We start from the raw sequence: 19,865 nt of genomic DNA, 5'->3' as shown, positions 1-19,865 counted from the left end.
CAAATAGGTATCGCTTTATACCTGTCAGAATGGTTTCATTCAGAGGACCACAAATAACAAGTATGGGCAAGGGCAGGGAGAAAAGGACACACTCATGCACTGTTGTTCTGATTTTTAATTGATGTGGTCACTACAGAAAACAGTATAAAGGCTCCTCAAGATATTGAAAATAGAACAGCAAGATATTAAATTTAATCCAACAATTTCACTTAAGCATTTACCCAAAGAAAACAAGCACTAATTTGAAAAGATATATACATACCAGTGTTCATTTTCACATTATTTGTAATAGCCAAGATACTGAGGCAACCTTGATAGCTGAATGAATAAAGATGTAGCATACATATACAATGGAATATTACTCAGCTATTAAAAATGAAATCTTGCCATTTGGAACATCACTAGATCTATACAGCATATTTCTAAGTGGAAAAAAGTCAGAAATGGAAAGACAAACAAAAACCACATGATCTCATTTATTTGTGGAATTTGAAAAATAAGACAAATGCAGAGAACCAATTAGTAAGTTGCCAGAAGGGAGAGAGTTGGGACATGGGTGAAATAGCTGAAGGGGATTAAGTGATCTTAACCTCTAATACATAATAAATAGTAACAGTGATGCAATAGCATAAGGAATATGGTTAATATTAAATATTAATATGTATTGCACTTATCAGTTCATTCTATGCAAATGTAAAAATCATTATATAGAACACCTGAAACTTATGGATATTTTACATAATTAATTTTAATTTCAGTTAAAAATGTTTAAAACTGCAAACCTTGCTCAAATGAAGAGAAAAATATGATAAGCCATATGTAAAGTAAGAATGAGAAAGTCTAAATAGACTTCATGGTACACATCTTTTTCTCCAAAAATAAGAGTTTCTCTTGTTCCCTAGAATGGGGAGGGATTTGTGGTACCATATGAGTGACAGAGTATAGAGAATGCTCAGGGAATAACGTTTAAGTGCTAGTTACACTCACCCACACCCACAGATTATTAAATTGCTAAAACAAGAAATCAAGAGGAAAACAGAAAATTCACAAAATATAAAAGGGTATCAATAATCATCTTAGAGGTAATAAAATAGTTTATGCCAATAAATGAAATATTTTATGAGAGCTGTTTTTAAGTTACTTAACAGTGTCACAGTACATAGATGAAGACTATCTATAGAAATGTGAACACATCCAGAAATAGGAAAATATATAAGGTGTGACATGAAATACATTATCAAACATGCAAAGAAGCAGGGAAATGCCACCCATAATGAAAAGAAAACTCAATCAAGAGAAACAGACTAAATTGACATAGGTAGAATTGATATCTAAAAAAACATTAGAGTGTTATAACTATTTTTCATATACTCAAGATGGTAGAGGAATGACATTTTTTACAAATACTGAAATATATACAAACACATAAAGTCAGCTTTTAACGGAATAAAAGTATAAACTATATACTTTTTAAAGGTACAAACTATAATGCCAGAGATGACATATTCACCAGATAGGATTAACAGCAGACTATGTAACAAAATTGAATGGTTTGCCTTGGAAACAAACAGAGAACATTCTGTCATTTTTGAGACTATACCCAAGAACTGCATTTCAGACTCTTGTTGACTATGAGGGCTACTCCATTTCTTCTAAGGGATTCTTGCCCACAGTAGTAGATATAATGGTCATCTGAATTAAATTCGCCCATTCCAGTCCACTTTAGTTCACTGATTCTTAAAATGTTGACGTTCACTCTTGCCATCTCCTGTTTGATCACTTCCAATTTGCCTTGATTCATGGACCTAACATTACAGGTTCCTATGCAATATTGCTCTTTACAGCATTGGATAGTGATAGTGAAAGTTGCTCAGTCGTGTCCAACTCTTTGTGACCCCACAGACTGTATAGTCCATGGGAATCTCCAGGCCAGAATACTGGAGTGGGTAGCCTTTCCCTTCTCCAGGGGATCTGCCCAGCCCAGGGATAGAACCCAGGTCTCCCGCATTGCAGGCGGATCTTTTCCAGCTGAGCCACAAGGGAAGTCCAAGAATACTGGAGTGGGTAGCCTATCCCTTCTCCAGGGGATCTTCCCAACCCAGGAATCAAACCTGGGTCTCCTGCATGGCAGGCAGGTTCTTTACCAACTGAGCTATGAGGGAAGCCCTTACAGCACTGGACTTTACTTCAATTGCCAGTCACATCCACAACTGGGTGTTGTTTTTGTTTTGGCTCCGTCTCTTCATTCCTTCTGGAGTTATCTCTCCACTGCTCTCCACTGCATATTGGGCACCTACCGACCTGGGAAGCTCATCTTTCAGTGCCCTATCTTTTTGCCTTTTCATTCTGTTTATGGGGTTCTCAAGGCAAGAATACTGAAGTGGTTTGCTATTCCCTCCTCCAGTGGACCACATTTTGTCAGAACTCTCCACCATGACCCTTCCATCTAGGGTGGCCCTACATGGCATGACTCATAGTTTCATTGAGTAGGACAAGTCTATGGTTTGTGTGATCAGTGTGATTAGTTTTCTGTGATTGTGGTTTTCATTCTGTCCATCCTCTGATGGAGAAGGGTAAGAGGCTTATGGAAGCTTCCTGATGGGAGAGACTGTGGGGAAACTGGGTCTTGTTCAGATAGGCAGGGCCATGCTCAGTAAATCTTTAATCCAATTTTCTGTTGATGGGTGGGGCTATGCTCCCTCCCTGTTGTCTTACCAGAGACCAAACTATGGTGGAAGTAATGAGAATAATGACAACCTCCTTCAAAAGGTCCCTTGCAGGCACTGCCACACTCAGTGCCCCTGACCCACCAACCCACACTTCCTCTGGAGACTCCTGAATACTCACAGGCAAGTGTTGTGTGGTCTGTCTTGTGGGGTCACTGCTCCCATCTATTGCTATGGGCAAGAATCCCTTAGAAGAAATGGTGTAGCCCACAGAGTCAACAAGAAAGTCTAAATGCAGTATACGGGTGCAGTCTCAAAAACAACAGAATGATCTCTGCTTATTTCCAAGGCAAACCAGTCAGTATTTGCCCCAAAAAGGAAGGCTGAAGAAGCTGAAATTGACTGGTTCCATGAAGACCTAAAACAGCTTCTAGAACCAACACAAAAAAAAAAAAAAAAAAAAAGATGTGTTTTTCATCATATGGGACTGGAATGCAAAAGTAGGAAGTCAAAAGATACCTAGAGTAACAGGCAAATTTGGCCTTGAGTACAGAATGAAACAGGGCAAAGACTGTTAGAGTTTTGCCAAGAGAACATGCTGGTCAGAGCAAACACCCTCTTCCAACAACACAAGAGCAGACTCTACATATGTACATCACCAGATGGTAAATACCAAAATCTGATTGATTCTATTCTTTGCAGCCAAAGATGGAGAAGCTGTATACAGTCAGCAAAAACAAGACCAGGAGCTGACTGTGGCTCAGATCATGAACTCCTTATTGCCAAATTCAGAGTTAAATTGAAGAAAATGGGAAAAACCACTAGCCTTTCAGGTATGACCTAAATAAAATCCATTACAAATATACAGTGGAAATGACAAATAGATTCAAGGGATTAGATCTGATAGAGTGTCTGAAGAAAGATGGATGGAGGTTCATGACATTGTGCAGGAGGCAGTGATCAAGACCATCTCCAAGAAAACGAAATGCAAAAAGGCAAAATAGTTGTCTGAGGAGACCTTATGAATAGCTGAGAAAAGAAGAAAAGCAAAAGGCAAAGGAGAAAAGGAAAGACATACCCATTTAAATCCACAGTTTGAAAGGATAGCAAGGGGAGATAAGAAAGCCTTCCTCAGTGATCAATGCAAAGAAACAGAAGGAAACAATAGAATGGGAAAGACTAGAGATCTCTTCAAGAAAATTAGAGATACCAGGAGAACATTTCATGTAAAGATGGGCACAATAAAACAGAAATGTTATGGACCTAACAGAAGCAGAAGATATTAAGAAGAGGTGGCAAGAATACACAGAAGAACTACACAAAAAAAGATCTTAAAGACCTAGATAACAACAATGGTGTGATCACTTACCTAGAGCCAGACATCCTGGAGTACCAAGTCAAGTGAGCCTTAGGAAGCATCATTATGAACAAAGCTAGTGGAAGTGATGGAATTCCAGCTGAGCTATTTCAAATCCTAAAAGATGGTGCTGTGAAAGCGATGCACTTACTATGCCAGCAAATTTGGAAAACTCAGCAGTGTTATCCAGGACTGGAAAAAATCAGTTTTCATTCCAATCCTGAAGAATGTTCAAACTACCAATTACTCTCATTTCACATGTTAGCAAAGTAATGCTCAAAATTCTTCAAGCTAGGCTTCAGTATGTGAACTGAGAACTTCCAGATGTTCAAGCTGAATTTAGAAAGGGCAAAGAAACCAGAGATCAAAATGCCAACATCTGCTGTGTCATAGAAAAAGCAAGAGAGTTCCAGAAAAACGTCTCTTCTGCTTCATTGACTACTCTAAAGCCTTTGGCTGTGTGGATCACAACAAACTGTGGGAAATTTTTAAGAGATGCGAACACCAGACCACCCTACCTGCCACCTGAGAAACCTGTATGCAGGACGAGAAGCAACAGTTGGAACCAGACATGGAACAACAGACTGGTTCCAAATAGGAAAAGGAGTATGTCAAGGCTGTATATTGCCAACCTGCTTATTTAACTTAAATGAGGGTACATCATACGAAATGCCAGGATGGGTGACACACAAGTTGGAATCAAGATTGCCAGCAGAAATACCAATGATATCAGGTATGCAGATGACAGGACCCTAATGGCAGAGAGCAAAGAGTAACTCAAGAGCCTTTTGTGAAGGGGAAAAAGGATAGTGAAAAAGCTGGCTTAAAAACTCAACATTCAAAAAACTAAGATCATGTCATCCGGTCCCATCACTTCATGGCAAATAGATGCGGAAACAATGAAAACAGTGACAGGCTTTATTTTCTTGGGCTCCAAAATCACCGCATACGTTGACTGCAGCCATGAAATTAAAAGACACTTGGTCCGTGGAAGAAAAGCTATGACAAACCTAGACAGCGTATTAAAAAGCAGAGATACTATTCTGCTGACAGGTCCATCTAGTCAAAGCTGTGGTTTTTCCAGTGTCATGTATGGATGTGAGATTTGGACCACAAAGAAGGCTGAGCACCAAAGAATTGATGTTTGGAACTGTGGTGTTGGAGAAGACTCTTGAGAGTCCCTTGGACTGCAAGGAGATCAAATCTCTCAATCCTAAAAGGAAACCAATCCTGAATATTCATTGGAGGGACTGATGCTGAAGCTGAAGCTCCAATACTTTGGCCACCTGATGCATAGAACTGACTCACTGGAAAAGACCCGATCCTGAGAAAGACTGAAGGCAGGAGGAGAAGGCAAGGACAGAGGATGGGATGATTGGATGACAAACCGACTCAATGCACATGAGTTTGAGTAAGCTCCAGGAAATGGTGAAGGACAGGGAAGCCTGGCATGCTGCAGTCCATGGGGTGGCAAAGAGTTGGACATGACTGAGCAACTGAACAATAACAACAACATGTCTCCTCAGGCAGGAAACAAAAACAAAAATAAATGGGAAGATAACAGACTGAAAGGCTTTCACACAACAACAACAAAAAATATCATCAAAACAACAAAAACAAAACCTCTGTGACAACCTTAAGTGGCAGGATGGGGTGGCCCATGGGAGGGAGGTTCAAGACAGAGAGGACATACATATGCCTATGGCTGATTCATGTGGGTATATGGCAGAAATCAACACAACGTTGTAAAGCAATTATTCTCTAATTACAAATGAATTAATTAAAAAAGGAAGCCTACTGAATGGGGTAAGACATTTGTAAACAACATATACAATAAGAGGTTAATATTCAAAAGATAAGCAGAATGGATACCTCAACATTAAGAAAAATGATTAAAAATATGCAGAGGACCTAAATAGACGTTTCCCCAAAGGAGATACACAGATGGCTACCAGATACATGAAAAGATGCTCAAAATCAAAAATCATAAGGGAAATGCAAATCACAATCACAAATAGGTATCGCTTTATACCTGTCAGAATGGTTTCATTCAGAGGACCACAAATAACAAGTATGGGCAAGGGCAGGGAGAAAAGGACACACTCATGCACTGTTGTTCTGATTTTTAATTGATGTGGTCACTACAGAAAACAGTATAAAGGCTCCTCAAGATATTGAAAATAGAACAGCAAGATATTAAATTTAATCCAACAATTTCACTTAAGCATTTACCCAAAGAAAACAAGCACTAATTTGAAAAGATATATACATACCAGTGTTCATTTTCACATTATTTGTAATAGCCAAGATACTGAGGCAACCTTGATAGCTGAATGAATAAAGATGTAGCATACATATACAATGGAATATTACTCAGCTATTAAAAATGAAATCTTGCCATTTGGAACATCACTAGATCTATACAGCATATTTCTAAGTGGAAAAAAGTCAGAAATGGAAAGACAAACAAAAACCACATGATCTCATTTATTTGTGGAATTTGAAAAATAAGACAAATGCAGAGAACCAATTAGTAAGTTGCCAGAAGGGAGAGAGTTGGGACATGGGTGAAATAGCTGAAGGGGATTAAGTGATCTTAACCTCTAATACATAATAAATAGTAACAGTGATGCAATAGCATAAGGAATATGGTTAATATTAAATATTAATATGTATTGCACTTATCAGTTCATTCTATGCAAATGTAAAAATCATTATATAGAACACCTGAAACTTATGGATATTTTACATAATTAATTTTAATTTCAGTTAAAAATGTTTAAAACTGCAAACCTTGCTCAAATGAAGAGAAAAATATGATAAGCCATATGTAAAGTAAGAATGAGAAAGTCTAAATAGACTTCATGGTACACATCTTTTTCTCCAAAAATAAGAGTTTCTCTTGTTCCCTAGAATGGGGAGGGATTTGTGGTACCATATGAGTGACAGAGTATAGAGAATGCTCAGGGAATAACGTTTAAGTGCTAGTTACACTCACCCACACCCACAGATTATTAAATTGCTAAAACAAGAAATCAAGAGGAAAACAGAAAATTCACAAAATATAAAAGGGTATCAATAATCATCTTAGAGGTAATAAAATAGTTTATGCCAATAAATGAAATATTTTATGAGAGCTGTTTTTAAGTTACTTAACAGTGTCACAGTACATAGATGAAGACTATCTATAGAAATGTGAACACATCCAGAAATAGGAAAATATATAAGGTGTGACATGAAATACATTATCAAACATGCAAAGAAGCAGGGAAATGCCACCCATAATGAAAAGAAAACTCAATCAAGAGAAACAGACTAAATTGACATAGGTAGAATTGATATCTAAAAAAACATTAGAGTGTTATAACTATTTTTCATATACTCAAGATGGTAGAGGAATGACATTTTTTACAAATACTGAAATATATACAAACACATAAAGTCAGCTTTTAACGGAATAAAAGTATAAACTATATACTTTTTAAAGGTACAAACTATAATGCCAGAGATGACATATTCACCAGATAGGATTAACAGCAGACTATGTAACAAAATTGAATGGTTTGCCTTGGAAACAAACAGAGAACATTCTGTCATTTTTGAGACTATACCCAAGAACTGCATTTCAGACTCTTGTTGACTATGAGGGCTACTCCATTTCTTCTAAGGGATTCTTGCCCACAGTAGTAGATATAATGGTCATCTGAATTAAATTCGCCCATTCCAGTCCACTTTAGTTCACTGATTCTTAAAATGTTGACGTTCACTCTTGCCATCTCCTGTTTGATCACTTCCAATTTGCCTTGATTCATGGACCTAACATTACAGGTTCCTATGCAATATTGCTCTTTACAGCATTGGATAGTGATAGTGAAAGTTGCTCAGTCGTGTCCAACTCTTTGTGACCCCACAGACTGTATAGTCCATGGGAATCTCCAGGCCAGAATACTGGAGTGGGTAGCCTTTCCCTTCTCCAGGGGATCTGCCCAGCCCAGGGATAGAACCCAGGTCTCCCGCATTGCAGGCGGATCTTTTCCAGCTGAGCCACAAGGGAAGTCCAAGAATACTGGAGTGGGTAGCCTATCCCTTCTCCAGGGGATCTTCCCAACCCAGGAATCAAACCTGGGTCTCCTGCATGGCAGGCAGGTTCTTTACCAACTGAGCTATGAGGGAAGCCCTTACAGCACTGGACTTTACTTCAATTGCCAGTCACATCCACAACTGGGTGTTGTTTTTGTTTTGGCTCCGTCTCTTCATTCCTTCTGGAGTTATCTCTCCACTGCTCTCCACTGCATATTGGGCACCTACCGACCTGGGAAGCTCATCTTTCAGTGCCCTATCTTTTTGCCTTTTCATTCTGTTTATGGGGTTCTCAAGGCAAGAATACTGAAGTGGTTTGCTATTCCCTCCTCCAGTGGACCACATTTTGTCAGAACTCTCCACCATGACCCTTCCATCTAGGGTGGCCCTACATGGCATGACTCATAGTTTCATTGAGTAGGACAAGTCTATGGTTTGTGTGATCAGTGTGATTAGTTTTCTGTGATTGTGGTTTTCATTCTGTCCATCCTCTGATGGAGAAGGGTAAGAGGCTTATGGAAGCTTCCTGATGGGAGAGACTGTGGGGAAACTGGGTCTTGTTCAGATAGGCAGGGCCATGCTCAGTAAATCTTTAATCCAATTTTCTGTTGATGGGTGGGGCTATGCTCCCTCCCTGTTGTCTTACCAGAGACCAAACTATGGTGGAAGTAATGAGAATAATGACAACCTCCTTCAAAAGGTCCCTTGCAGGCACTGCCACACTCAGTGCCCCTGACCCACCAACCCACACTTCCTCTGGAGACTCCTGAATACTCACAGGCAAGTGTTGTGTGGTCTGTCTTGTGGGGTCACTGCTCCCATCTATTGCTATGGGCAAGAATCCCTTAGAAGAAATGGTGTAGCCCACAGAGTCAACAAGAAAGTCTAAATGCAGTATACGGGTGCAGTCTCAAAAACAACAGAATGATCTCTGCTTATTTCCAAGGCAAACCAGTCAGTATTTGCCCCAAAAAGGAAGGCTGAAGAAGCTGAAATTGACTGGTTCCATGAAGACCTAAAACAGCTTCTAGAACCAACACAAAAAAAAAAAAAAAAAAAAAGATGTGTTTTTCATCATATGGGACTGGAATGCAAAAGTAGGAAGTCAAAAGATACCTAGAGTAACAGGCAAATTTGGCCTTGAGTACAGAATGAAACAGGGCAAAGACTGTTAGAGTTTTGCCAAGAGAACATGCTGGTCAGAGCAAACACCCTCTTCCAACAACACAAGAGCAGACTCTACATATGTACATCACCAGATGGTAAATACCAAAATCTGATTGATTCTATTCTTTGCAGCCAAAGATGGAGAAGCTGTATACAGTCAGCAAAAACAAGACCAGGAGCTGACTGTGGCTCAGATCATGAACTCCTTATTGCCAAATTCAGAGTTAAATTGAAGAAAATGGGAAAAACCACTAGCCTTTCAGGTATGACCTAAATAAAATCCATTACAAATATACAGTGGAAATGACAAATAGATTCAAGGGATTAGATCTGATAGAGTGTCTGAAGAAAGATGGATGGAGGTTCATGACATTGTGCAGGAGGCAGTGATCAAGACCATCTCCAAGAAAACGAAATGCAAAAAGGCAAAATGGTTGTCTGAGGAGGCCTTACAAATAGCTGAGTATAGAAGAGAAGGTAAAGGCAAAGGAGAAAAGGAAAAATACACCCATTTGAATGCAGAGGTCCAAAGAACAGAAAGGAGAGATAAGAAAGCCTTCCTAAGTGATCAGTGGAAAGAAATAGAGGAAAACAGAATGGAAAGACTAGAGATTTTTTCAAGAAAATCAGAGATACCAAGGGAACATTTCGTGCAAAGATGGGCACAATAAAGGACAGAAATGGTATGGACCTAACAGAAACAGAAGATAATAAGAAGAGGTGGTAAGAATACACAGAAGAACTATAAGAAAAAGATCTTCAGGAACCACATAACCATGACGGTGTGATCCCTTACCTAGAGCCTGACATTCTGGAATGTGAAGTCAAGTGAGCCTTAGGAAGCATCACTAGGAACAAAGCTAGTGGAGGTGATGGAATTCCAGTTGAGCTATTTCAAATCCTGAAAGATGATGCTGTGAAAGTGCTACACTCAATATGCCAGCAAATTTGGAAAACTCAGCAGTGGCCACAGGACTGGAAAAGCTCAGCTTTCATTCCAATCCCAAAGAAAAGCAATGCCAAAGAATGCTCACACTACCGCACAACTGCACTCTCTCACAGGCTACCAAAGTAATGCACAAAGTTCTCCAAGCCAGGCTTCAACAGTACGTGAATCAAGAACTTCCAGATATTCAAGCTGGATTTAGAAAAGGCAGAGGAATCAGAGATCAAATTGCCAATATCCATTGGATCACTGAAAAAGCAAGAGAGTTCCAGAATGACATCTACTTCCACTTTATTGATTACGCCAAAGCATTTGATTCTGTAGATCAATAAGAAACTTGGAAAATTCTTCAAGAGATGGGAATACCAGACCGCCTTACCTGCTTCTTGAGAAATCGGTTTGCAGGTCAAGAAGCAACAGTTAGAACCGGACATGGAACAACGGAGTGGTTCCAAATTGGGAAAGGAGTATGTCAAGACTGTCTATTGTCACCCTGCTTATTTAACTTATATGCAGAGTACATCATGAAAAATGCTGGGCTGGATGAAGCACAAACTGGAATCAAGATTGCCAGGAGAAATATCAATAATCTCAGATATGCAGATGATACCACCCTTATGGTAGAAAGTGAAGAGAAACTAAAGAGCCCCTTAATGAAAGTGAAAGAGAAGAGTGAAAAAGCTGGCTTAAAACTCAACATTCAAAAAACTAAGATAATGACATCCAGTCCCATCACTTCATGGCAAACAGATGAGGAAACAAAGGAAACAGTGAGAGACTTTATTTTCTTAGGCACCAAAATCACTGCAGATGTTGATGGCAGCCAGGAAATTAAAAGAGTCTTGGCGGGGATAAGATGGCGGAGGAATAGGACGGGGAGACCACTCTCTCCTCCACAAATGTATCGAAAGAACATCTAAACGCTGACCAAACTTCACAAAACTACTTCTGAAGGCTGGCTGAGGACTTCAGGCTTCCACAAAAACTGCGCATTATCTTCAAAAGAGGTAGGAGAAATTATAAAAGATAAAAAGAGAGACAAAAGAGTTAGGGACGGAGACCCGTCCCGGGGAGGGAGTCGTAAAAGAGGAGGAATTTCCAAGCACCAGGAAACCCTCTCACCGGCGGGTGTGGGGGAGGATTTTTTATCTCGGAGGGCAACGTAACTGGGAGGAAAAAATAAATAAAATCCACAGATTACGTGCCTAAAGCAACTCCCAGCAAAGAACCCCAGACGCTCGCATCATCCGCCACCAGCAAGTGGGGGCTGAACGGAGAGGAGCGGGCGGCATTGCCTAGGGTAAGGACCGGGCCGAGTGCCCCGAGGGCAATCTGAGGGAGCTAACGTGAGATAGTAACCTAAACTGTGGGACAGCGAGAGAGAAAGAACTATCCCGCGAAAAGCCCAACTCTAAGGCACTGCCGGCCCGCTCACAGAACAAAGGACTGAGCGATACCAGAGGAGAGCTAGCCGGCTGCGGACCGCCCCATCCCCCGCCGGACACAGCGGGCAGGCGGGGCCCGCCAGAGCCGGAAAGGGGCAAACTTGGCTCCAGAGAGGGCACCCCCTACCAAACTGCAAACAGGCTCCCAGTTTCTAAGCAAAGACTGCCTGAGATCCCGGAGGGTCGACAGCCGCCGGGAGGGTCGCAGCCAGAGACCAGCTCCCCAGAACCGACACAAAGCACACCGGAGCCGGGCGCGCCCGTAAACCGAGGCGGGGACCAGGGAGGTGATAAGCCGCACCGCCCCAACAGGGAAGAGCGCCCTCGCCAAACTCCTGGCCGCCTGGGCAGCTCCGACCGGGAACGGCACAAGCCGCGGGCGAAACCGAGTCTGCGCCTTTGTGGAGTAACCGGGAGCCTGAACCTGAGCGGCTTAGACCTGGGAAGTGCACGCAGCTCAGGGCCCGCTCCCCGGCCGAGTAACCTGAAGCCTGAGCAGGGTAGACGGGGAAAGCACACACGCCGTGAGCGGGGGCGAACCCAGTGCGGCCGAGACACTGCGAGCTTACCACACGCACGCCAGAATTGCAGTGTTCCTTCCTCCCCACAGCACGATTGAACAAGCGAACCTAAAGAGATCACCTCCACCGCTTTGTTGCAGGGCGGAAATTAGATACTGAAGAGATCTCCAAACAGAAGCCAAATAAACAGAGGGAAGCGCTTTGGAAGGGACAGGCCAACAGATTAAGATCCCTGTAGTTAATACCGACTGCATTGAAAAGGACCTATAGATCTTGAAAAGTATAAGCAGGAATAAGGATCTATCTAAAACTGAGCAGATCCCACACTGCTCACAACAGCTCCAGAGAAAGTCCGGGATATATATATTTTTTACTATTTTTTTTTTTTTAATTAAAAAAAAAATTTTTTTTTTCTCTTCTTTCCTTTTTGTTCAAGTCCTCTATTACACCTTTAACTTTCATTTTCATAACCCACTATTAACTTGCAAAAAAAAAAAAAACCCTATTTTTGAAGCAAACTACATACATATATCTTATACCTTTTGAGTTTTCTTTTTTTAATGTTTTTTTCCTGTTCTACATTTTTTTACTGTTTCTTTTTTTACTGTTTTACTGTTTTTTTTTCTTTTTACACTGTTTCCTTTTTTCTTTTTCTTTTTTTTTTTAGATTGTAAGTTTTATAAGAGTCTAACCTCTACTCTAGATTTTTAATCTTTGTTTTACATATTTGATATCAACTTTGTACATTTAAGAACCCAATCTTTAGGACCCACTTTTACTCAGGAGTGTGATCACTGGCCTGATCACTCTCTCCACCTATTGATGCTCTTTCTTCTCCCTCAGGGAACCTCTATCTCCCACCCTCCTCCTTCTCTTCTCAACCCAATTCTGTGAATCTCTGAGGGTGTTCTGGGTACCGGAGAACACTTCAGGAACAGGATACTGCCCAGATCTCTCTCTCCCCTCTTAATTCCTCCCTTTCTACTCATGCTCACCTCTGTTACCTTCCTCCCCCCTCTCTATGTATCTCTGTGAATCACTCTGAGGGTTCCAAACTGTGGAAAGCACAGAGGGAAGTGCTTACTGGCTAGATTGCTCTCTCCACATTTGAATTCCCCTCTTCCCCTCCTGGTCACCTCAACCCACCCCCCCACCTCATCTCTCCATGTAACTCAGTGAACCTTTCTGGGTATCCCTCACTGTGGAGAATCTTTTCACCATTAACCTAAAAGTTTTATTATTGAGGCTGTATGGAAGGAGAAGTCTTGAGGCTACTGCAAGAATAAGACTGAAAGCCAGGGGAAACATTAATTAATAAGAGACCATCCAATAGCCTCCATAAATTCACTGAAACCAAGCTCTATCCAAGAGACAATAAGTTCCAGAGCAAGACATACCACGCAAATTCTCCAGCAACGCAGGAACATAGACCTGAGCATCAATATACAGGCTGCCCAGAGGCACACCAAATCCATAGACATCTCAAAAATTAATACTGGTCACTCCATTACACTCTAGAGAGCAGAAATCCAGCTCCACCCACCAGAACACCGACACAAGCTCCCCCAACCAGGAAGCCTTGACAAGCCACCTGTCCAACCCCAACCGCAGTGAGGAACCTCCACAACAAAGAGGAACTTCATACTACCAGAATACAGAAGGGCCACGCCTAACACAGCAATCTAAACAAGACGAAAAGACAGAGAAATACTCAGCAAGTAAAGGACAATGAGAAATGCCCACAAAGCCAAACAAAAGAGGAGGAGATAGGGAATCTATCTGAAAAAGAATTTAGAATAAGGATAATAAAAATGATCCAAAATCTTGAAAGCAAAATGGAGTTACAGATAAATAGCCTGGAGACAAAGATTGAGAAGATGCAAGAAATGTTTATCAAGGACTTAGAAGAAATAAAAAGGAATCAATATAGAATGAATAATGAAATAAAGGAGATAAAAGACACTCTGGAGGGAACCAACAGTAGAATAACGGAGGCAGAAGATAGGATAAGTGAGGTAGAAGATAGAATGATGGAAATAAACGAAGCAGAGAGGAAAAAAGAAAAAAGAATCAAAAGAAATGAGGAAAACCTCCGGGACCTCTGGGACAATATGAAACGCCCCAACATTCGAATCATAGGAGTCCCAGAAGAAGAAGATAAAAGGAAAGGCCATGAAAAAATACTCGAGGAGATAATAGTTGAGAATTTCCCTAAATTGAGGAAAGAAATAGTCACAGAAGTCCAAGAAACCCAGAGAGTTCCAAACAGGATAAACCCAAGGCGAAACACCCCAAGACACATATTAATCAAATTAACAAAGATCAAACACAAAGAACAAATATTAAAAGCAGCAAGGGAAAAACAACAAATAACACACAAGGGGATCCCCATAAGGATAACAGCTGATCTTTCAATAGAAACCCTTCAGGCTAGAAGGGAATGGCAGGACATACTTAAAGTAATGAAAGAGAATAATCTACAACCCAGATTACTGTACCCAGCAAGGATTTCATTCAGATATGAAGGAGAATTCAAAAGCTTTACAGACAAGCAAGAGCTGAGGGAATTCAGCACCACCAAACCAGCTCTCCAGCAAATGCTAAAGGATCTTCTCTAAACAGGAAACACAGAAAGGATGCTTCAACACGAACTCAAAACAACAAAGTAAATGGCAACGGGACCATACTTATCAATAATTACCTTAAATGTAAATGGGTTGAATGCCCCAACCAAAAGACAAAGGGTTGCTCAATGGATACAAAAACAAGACCCCTATATATGCTGTCTACAAGAGACCCACCTCAAAACTAGAGACACACACAGGCTGAAAGTGAAAGGATGGAAAAACATATTCCATGCAAACGGAGACCAAAAGAAAGCAGGAGTCGCAATACTCATTTCAGATAAAATAGACTTTAAAATAAAGGATGTGAAAAGGGACAAAGAAGGACACTACATAAAGATCAAAGGATCAATTCAAGAAGAAGACGTAACAATCATAAATATATATGCACCCAACATAGGAGCACCACAATATATAAGGCAAATACTAACAAGTATGAAAGGGGAAATTAACAATAACACAATAATAGTGGGAGACTTTAATACTCCACTCACGCATATGGATAGATCAACTAAACAGAAAATTAACAAGGAAACACAAACTTTAAATGATACAATAGACAAATTAGATTTAATTGATATTTACAGGAGTTTACACCCCAAAACAATCAATTTTACCTTTTTCTCAAGTGCACATGGAACTTTCTCCAGGATAGATCACATCCTGGGACATAAATCTAGCCTTGGTAAATTCAAAAAAATTGAAATCATCCCAGCCATCTTCTCTGACCACAATGCAGTAAGATTAGACCTCAATTACAGGAAAAAAACTATTAAAAGTTCCAACATATGGAGGCTAAACAACACGCTTCTGAATAACCAACAAATCACAGAAGAAATCAAAAAAGAAATAAAATTATGCATGGAAATGAATGAAAATGAAAACACAACAACCCAAAACCTATGGGACACTGTAAAAGCAATACTAAGGGGAAGGTTCATAGCAATACAGGCGTACCTCAAGAAACAAGAAAAAAATCAAATAAATCAACTAACTCTACACCTAAAGCAACTAGAGAAGGAAGAAATGAAAAACCCCAGGGTCAGTAGAAGGAAAGAAATCTTAAAAATTAGGGCAGAAATAAATGCAAAAGAAACAAAAGAGACCATAGCAAAAATCAACAAAACTAAAAGCTGGTTTTTCGAGAAGATAAACAAAATTGATAAGCCATTAGCCAGACTCATCAAGAAACAAAGGGAGAAGAATCAGATCAACAAAATTAGAAATGAAAATGGAGAGATCACAACAGACTCCACAGAAATACAAAGGATCATAAGAGACTACTACCAACAGCTATATGCCAATAAAATGGACAACTTGGAAGAAATGGACAAATTCTTAGAAAAGTATCACTTTCCAAAACTGAACCATGAAGAAATAGAAGATCTTAACAGACCCATCACAAGCACAGAAATCGAAACTGTAATCAGAAATCTTCCAGCAAACAAAAGCCCAGGACCAGACGGCTTCACAGCGGAATTCTACCAAAAATTTAGAGAAGAGCTAACACCTATCCTACTCAAACTCTTCCAGAAAATTGCAGAAGATGGTAAACTTCCAAACTCATTCTATGAGGCCACCATCACCCTAATTCCAAAACCAGACAAAGATGTCACAAAAAAGGAAAACTACAGGCCAATATCACTGATGAACATAGATGCAAAAATCCTTAATAAAATTCTAGCAAACAGAATCCAACATCATATTAAAAAGATCATACATCATGACCAAGTGGGCTTTATCCCAGGAATGCAAGGTTTTTTTAACATCCGCAAATCAATCAATGTAATACACCACATTAACAAATTGAAAGAAAAAAACCATATGGTTATCTCAATAGATGCAGAAAAAGCCTTTGACAAAATTCAGCATCCATTTATGATAAAAACCCTCCAGAAAGCAGGAATAGAAGGAACATATCTCAACATAATAAAAGCTATATATGACAAACCCACAGCAAACATTATCCTCAATGGTGAAAAATTGAAAGCATTTCCCCTAAAGTCAGGAACAAGGCAAGGATGCCCACTTTCACCACTACTATTCAACATAGTTTTGGAAGTTTTGGCCACAGCAATCAGAGCTGAAAAAGAAATAAAAGGAATACAGATAGGAAAAGAAGAAGTAAAACTCTCACTGTTTGCAGACGACATGATTCTCTACATAGAAAACCCTAAAGACTCTACTAGAAAATTACTAGAGTTGATCAATGAATATAGTAAAGTTGCAGGATATAAAATTAACACACAGAAATCCCTTGCATTCCTATACTCCAATAATGAGAAAACAGAAAGAGAAATTAAGGAAACAATACCATTCACCATTGCATCAAAAAGAATAAAATACTTAGGAATATATCTACCTAAAGAAACAAAAGACTTATATATAGAAAACTATAAAACACTGATGAAAGAAATCAAAGAGGACACAAACAGATGGAGAAATATACCGTGTTCATGGATTGGAAGAATTAATATAGTGAAAATGAGTATACTACCCAAAGCAATCTATAGATTCAATGCAATCCCTATCAAGCTACCAATGGTATTTTTCACAGAACTAGAACAAATCATCTCACAATTTGTATGGAAATATAAGAAACCTCGAATAGCCAAAGCAATCTTGAGGAAGAAGAATGGAACTGGAGGAATCAACCTGCCTGACTTCAGGCTCTACTACAAAGCCACAGTCATCAAGACAGTATGGTACTGGCGCAAAGATAGAAATATAGATCAATGGAACAAAATAGAAAGCCCAGAGATAAACCCACGCACCTATGGACACCTTATCTTCGACAAAGGAGGCAAGAATATTCAATGGAGAAAAGACAATCTCTTTAACAAGTGGTGCTGGGAAAACTGGTCAACCACTTGTAAAAGAATGAAACTAGAACATTTCCTAACACTGTACACAAAAATAAACTCAAAATGGATTAAAGATCTAAATGTAAGACCAGAAACAATAAAACTCCTAGAGGAAAACATAGGCAAAACACTCTCCGACATAAATCACAGCAGGATCCTCCATGACCCACCTCCTAGAATATTGGAAATAAAAGCAAAAATAAACAAATGGGACCTAATTAAAATTAAAAGCTTTTGCACAACAAAGGAAACTATAAACAAGGTGAAAAGACAGCCTTCAGAATGGGAGAAAATAATAGCAAATGAAGCAACAGACAAACAATTAATCTCAAAAATATACAAGCAATTTCTGCAGCTGAATTCCCGAAAAATAAACGACCCAATCAAAAAATGGGCCAAAGAACTAAACAGACATTTCTCCAAAGAAGACATACAGATGGCTAACAAACACATGAAAAGATGCTCAACATCACTCATTATTAGAGAAATGCAAATCAAAACCACAATGAGGTATCATTTCACACCAGTCAGAATGGCTGCTATCCAAAAGTCTACAAGCAATAAATGCTGGAGAGGGTGTGGAGAAAAGGGAACCCTCTTACACTGTTGGTGGGAATGCAAACTAGTACAGCCACTATGGAGAACAGTGTGGAGATTCCTTAAAAAACTGGGAATAGAACTGCCATATGACCCAGCAATCCCACTGCTGGGCATATACACCGAGGAAACCAGAATTGAAAGAGACGCATGTACCCCAATGTTCATCGCAGCACTGTTTACAATAGCCAGGACATGGAAGCAACCTAGATGTCCATCAGCAGACGAATGGATAAGGAAGCTGTGGTATATATACACAATGGAATATTACTCAGCCATTAAAAAAAATACATTTGAATCGGTTCTACTGAGATGGATGAAACTGGAGCCCATTATACAGAGTGAAGTAAGCCAGAAAGAAAAACAACAATACAGTATACTAATGCATATATATGGAATTTGAAAGATGGTAACGATAACCCTATATGCGAGACAGAATAAGAGACACAGATGCATGGAACAATTTTATGGACTCTGAGGGAGAAGGTGAGGGTGGGACGTTCTGGGAGAATAGCATTGAAACATGTATATTATCATATGTGAAACAGAACACCATTCCATGTTCGATGCATGAGACAAGGGCTCAGGGCCGGGGCAATGGGATGATCCAGAAGGATGGGATGGGGAGGGAGGTGGGTGGGGGGTCCAGGAGGGGGAACACATGTAAACCCATGGCTGATTCATGTCAATGTATGGCAAAAACTATTGCAATGTTGTGAAGTGATTGGCCCCCAACTAAAATAAATAAATTTATAAAAAAAAAAAAAAAAAAGAGTCTTGCTCCTTGGAAGAAAACCTATGACCAATTTAGCATATTAAAAAGCAGACATTACCTTGCCAACAAAGGTCCATCTAGTCAAAGCTATGGTTTTCCCAGTAGGCAGTAGGTTTTCGTGTATGGATGTGAGAGTTGGATTATAAAGAAAGCTGAACGCTGATGAATTGATGCTTTTGAACTGTAGTGTTGGAGAAGACTCTTGAGAATCCCTTGGACTGCAGGAGATCCAACCAGTCTATCATAAAGGAAATAAGTCCTAAGTATTCATTGGAAGGACTGATGCTGAAGTGGAAAGTCCAATACTTTGGCAACCTGATGTGAAGAACCAACTTGTTGGAAAAGACCTTGATGCTGGGAAAGATTGAAGGCAGGAGGAGAAGGGGACAACAGAGGATGAGATGGCTGGATGGCATCACCGACTTGATGGACATGAGTTTGAGTAAGGTCTGCGAGTTGGTGATGGACAGGGAAGCCTGGCGTGTGCAGTCCATGGGGTCGCAAAGAGTCAGACATGACTGAGGAAATTAACTGAACATAACAAAATGCTTGTGAAACTGATAATGTCTTAACAGAATCTGTCAAAAGAGATGGTAGAGGAGGAGAACCAAGAATCAATGTACTCTTAAGACAGCTTTCGATAGGCTAATGTTCTTACATAGAAAGCAGGGCTTTAAGAAATAATTGTCAACATTTTCCCCTAATTTGATTAAAAGTATAAATCCCTACATCCTAGAAGAAAGTCCAACGAATTTTGAAAACAAAGAACTAAGTGGAAATACTTAAGACTGCCAGGTAAAGATATTTTCAAGCTATATTATTG

At 39.8% G+C, this 19,865-nt stretch overlaps 1 protein-coding gene and 1 long non-coding RNA gene across 27 annotated transcripts in view; one reads left to right on the top strand and one right to left on the bottom strand.

Moving 5' to 3' along the window:
• The window catches only part of LOC145518175 (uncharacterized), a 134,367-nt gene extending 121,685 nt beyond the window's left edge, over nucleotides 1-12,682 (top strand). Inside the window, exon 3 of the long non-coding RNA XR_014062718.1 lies at nucleotides 9,403-12,682. This is a non-coding gene — a long non-coding RNA (uncharacterized LOC145518175). The remainder of the gene's footprint in view (nucleotides 1-9,402) is intronic.
• Nucleotides 1-19,865, bottom strand: part of LOC145518172 (uncharacterized) — a 1,384,210-nt gene that overhangs the window by 118,025 nt on the left and 1,246,320 nt on the right. The window lies entirely within an intron of this gene.

The sequence above is a fragment of the Giraffa tippelskirchi genome, chromosome 8, assembly GCF_054371585.1.
Source record: "Giraffa tippelskirchi isolate mGirTip1 chromosome 8, T2T-mGirTip1v1.2.pri, whole genome shotgun sequence".
Lineage (NCBI taxonomy): Eukaryota > Metazoa > Chordata > Mammalia > Artiodactyla > Giraffidae > Giraffa > Giraffa tippelskirchi.
This window is presented reverse-complemented; position numbering and strand designations above follow the sequence as displayed.